Source organism: Helianthus annuus, chromosome 1 (assembly GCF_002127325.2).
Source record: "Helianthus annuus cultivar XRQ/B chromosome 1, HanXRQr2.0-SUNRISE, whole genome shotgun sequence".
Taxonomy (NCBI): Eukaryota; Viridiplantae; Streptophyta; class Magnoliopsida; order Asterales; family Asteraceae; genus Helianthus; species Helianthus annuus.
The window spans coordinates 97,804,208-97,808,215 of record NC_035433.2 but is presented as its reverse complement, the minus strand read 5'-3'; the positions used below and the strand labels follow the sequence as shown (position 1 = coordinate 97,808,215).

The 4,008-nt window shown below is 35.7% G+C and overlaps 1 long non-coding RNA gene across 1 annotated transcript; it reads left to right on the top strand.

Annotated features, from left to right (window-relative positions):
* Positions 1 to 644: 644 nt before the first annotated feature.
* Positions 645 to 956, top strand: LOC110937927. Its single transcript, XR_002591120.2, has 2 exons — positions 645 to 685; positions 775 to 956. It is a non-coding gene; the product is annotated as an uncharacterized LOC110937927 (long non-coding RNA).
* Positions 957 to 4,008: the final 3,052 nt, after the last annotated feature.

The window sequence follows — 4,008 nt, the reverse complement described above, 5'->3', positions numbered from 1 at the left end:
TATAGCTTCCTGATGGTTCTCCTGGTTATTATCAATTAAAATTAAACAATGCACACGTGTTTGTAAGATAACCAAATCACATTAGCCATACAACACGAGACAGAACTCCAACGACTGAGTCAGGCAGAGCCTTGACATGCGTTACGGAGCCCTAGATCAATCGAGTAGGGTAACAAATATGTGATCGAGGGTTATAATACTTACAACGAGGCAGAGCTTCGCTTTTTAGGGGGTATTATTCCGGTAAATTTCGCACTATAATGTCAGAGAAAAAAAGAAATTGAGTGACGATTGAATGAGGCATCAACCTCCTTTTATAGGGCTGACGAGAGGCGGCTCGCGCCCCGCGACGCCCACCCCTTTCCTCCTTCGTGGCCCGCGAGAGCCGTAGGCTAGGCTCTAGCCTTTTAGACTCAACTGGCTAGCTTCAACACGCATGGGACACGTGGCAGCCTATGGGCTCACCTGGTGTGACTACGTCGCTCCCCGCGACAAACCTGGCTGACCGTGTCACGCCCCGCGAGGGCACTATATTTTTGGTTTTATTTTATTTTTATTAATATAAAGGTATTTTAGGCCCGTTAACGACTATTCGGGGTATAATTGGAACGTTAGGGGTGTTTTTAGGATGTTTTAGGAGGGTTGTTATACCGACAACGAAGAGCTTAAAGTGATGTCAAAAGAAGTAAGTTTGCCTTTTATTAACTGCTCTTACATCTTTGATAGCTATGGTTATTAGATCTAATCAATTTAACACGAATTGTGAAATTTCAGGTTGAGTATAGTCAGTTGGCTGATGTAGCGACAATAAGTAGTAAGTGCTGGGAACTATGAAGTGGAAGTATGACTACTCAGAAAACGTTAACACAATGATTATTTAACTCGCATGAAGATTGTGAAAGAGATTCATGAACACAATGAAGTTTTGAGTTTTTATTCATACACTTGTTAGTTTATTTGGGTTATATGTTTGATCACTAGACTTAGATCAACAGGTATTAGAAATTTGGAATCTTTGGAAGATTGATTGAACTTTTAATTGATGTGATTATTTTATGATTTCTACATTTTACAATTTTGTTGTATTTTTTAATGTAAATACATGATAATTGTAATTACTTAAAATTAATATGATAAATGTCAATGGCATTTAATTTGATGTGATTTTGTGACAAAAAAATGTGTCACTAAAAGTTCAAAAGTTTGTACTGGCAGATAAAAAAGTGCCACTAAAAGCCTAAAAACTTTGTGCGACACATTGAAAAAGTGCCACTAAAAGGATTTAGCGTCAGCGCTTCTTGTGGCACTTTTTTGTGTGCCACTCATTCTTACAAGGTTCTTTAGTGGCACTTTCTTGTTTTTCTATGGCACTTTTTGCATGCCACTAGATGACATTTTTTTTGTAGTGCAAGGATACTTTGCAATCTCAAGTGAGTACATAGCTCCCATCTTTTATGTTTTGCTAAATGTTTTAGGGTGACTCATATATGCTAAACCGATTTCAAGTTTTCAAAACAAAGTCTATGGTTTATATAAAATACGACGATTTCAATAATGTGAACGAACTTGTTGGTGCGTTAATTCATAACACGAATGACATTCATTAACATTGATCAAGCCAACCAGTAGTATGTTATGGTACCATAGGACTGACAATCCCATTATCGGGCTATCCATTGAATTGGTGGATAGTTTGGGGTAACGACAGAATATGTTATTTTAACAAACCCTTTGGTGGTTTGTTAGTCGAATTAAAGATACCCCTTGGGTGGTATAGTCGAGTCACACAGGTTTGAATGTATTCAAATAGAACGACCAAAAGTTTTCACAATTAAAATGAGGACGAATGACGATTGATTTATAACACGGACGAATGACGATTTGGTATATAATACGGACGATTGACGATTTGGTTTATAACACTGACGGATAACAAATGGTTTATAACATGGAAGAATAACAAATGGTTTATAACATGATGATATGGATGATTGGTTTATGGTAAGTGATTAGATAACGAAACGGGTGTAATGTGATAAAAGCATGGTGGATACGCCGCTGGTACTTCCACTATATAAGTGCTTTTATCATATTATATGTTGCGGCGTTATCTAGATCACTTGGACGAATGTTTTCAAAATGATGTCATGCAACGATGTTTACTTAAAGATATAAACCATACGAAGTTTTCTTACAAGACGATTTACTACTTTGTTTTACAAAAACAAATGTTTTAGTCAAGATTCATGGCAACGAGGTTTTTCACAAAGACTAACTAACATGTTTTAGTTGGTTAATTATATTGCAATACCAAACACTTTTTGATACAAGGTTTTCACTTATCGACTCTAGTAGTCGTACGAGGTATTACAATGTGTATACAAGCCATGAACTTGACAAACTCACAAAACCTATGTACTCGCCAGCTTTTTATGCTGACTCTCTCTTTTAACATATGTTTCAGGAGCTGTTGTTTGATATGATGATTGCATAACATAGGATGGACGCGGGCTTTAGTGACTTAAAATCCAAAAGACTTAATGTTTAAACTTGTTTCTTTTACTTCAAGACAATGTTAAACTCTTATTAATTCAATAAAACTTAATTTCAATTACCATGTGTTGTGAAACAATTTATCCTATGATGTGACTCCCCGACGTTTCCGCCGCGGTTTGTTGTTTTATGCGGTCGGGGTGTTACAAAGTTAGGATGCACGAAAACGCAAAACAGTGATTCATGTTCCCACTTAAACATTTTCTAGTTTTCTAAACTTTGGGGAAGATATAAATGTACAAATGGTATGTTAAACTAAGGAATGATATAATAGATCATGTGCGAATAGGGGATATGTAAGCACCATTAATCTAAGTTTAGACCAAGGAACAAAGGGTTAGATCTATCGGGTAATGGCAGCCTTACTCTTGGTCCACATTGACCCACACAGAAGAGTGCTTTTGTGTCACAGTCGAAGGGTAATCGACGTAAAAAACTCCTAGGTTTGGATGCTTCCTATGTCGTCACACATGTTAATGTCCTCGCGAAACATTAGCGATCTTGATTTCCTTAATTTTTACAGTTACATACCATATTTTATACAAATACAACTCATATATTTCATACAAATTAACTGCATGAATTCACACAAACCTTGTTGACGATTTTTCAAACTTACATGTATTTTAGGTAATTAGTGGAATGCTTTGCGGTTCTTTGCTTCAAGAATTCATGTGTCTACACTCCATGCCACTTTTGTAGGATTTATCCTCATATCTCGCCTCTTTGCGGTGACATGAGGAATAAATCCTTGATCATTTAGAATTTGAAATGTGATGTAAACTTTTAAACTTGTTATCTTTTGGAAGTGATGTAAACACTTTATTTAACTTATGTTTTGAAACTTGAAACTATGAATGGCATTTGGAGTTTGTTTTATTCATATAGTATTTTTGCTTATTCGTAGACAATGAGAATCAATCACGATCACACCTCGCGCTTCCGCATCTGAGTAGGTGTGATAGATTGGTATCAGAGCTTTGATTGTAGTGAACCAGGATTCTTTCTCTAGTCTAGTCTACAATCACTAGGATCCTCTCATAAAAACAATTTTTTCAAAAGCAAGAGGTTTTCATTGCATAAAACATTTCGCAAAGTCCAATACATAAACTCTTTTTACAAAAACAAAGCGAGGACAATTACGTGACTTAGACTACACAAAAAGCAGACGTAGAAACTTAAGTTAGCCTGCATGAAACAAATAGCATAACTTAAAATGAACTTACGTGCTACTTACATATTATGTGTAACTATATATATATATATATATATATATATATATATATTAAGTAAAAATGATTAATATATACATATGTCATAACCTTTATCTTACAAGTCAGCATGTCCTCATCTGAGAGTAGTGGATTATCTGACGATCATGACCCTAAGGAGCTCGTCTTCGACGACGAGGTTGTACCAGCTGTTGCCATGGTTTTTACAAATCTGAATATAAAT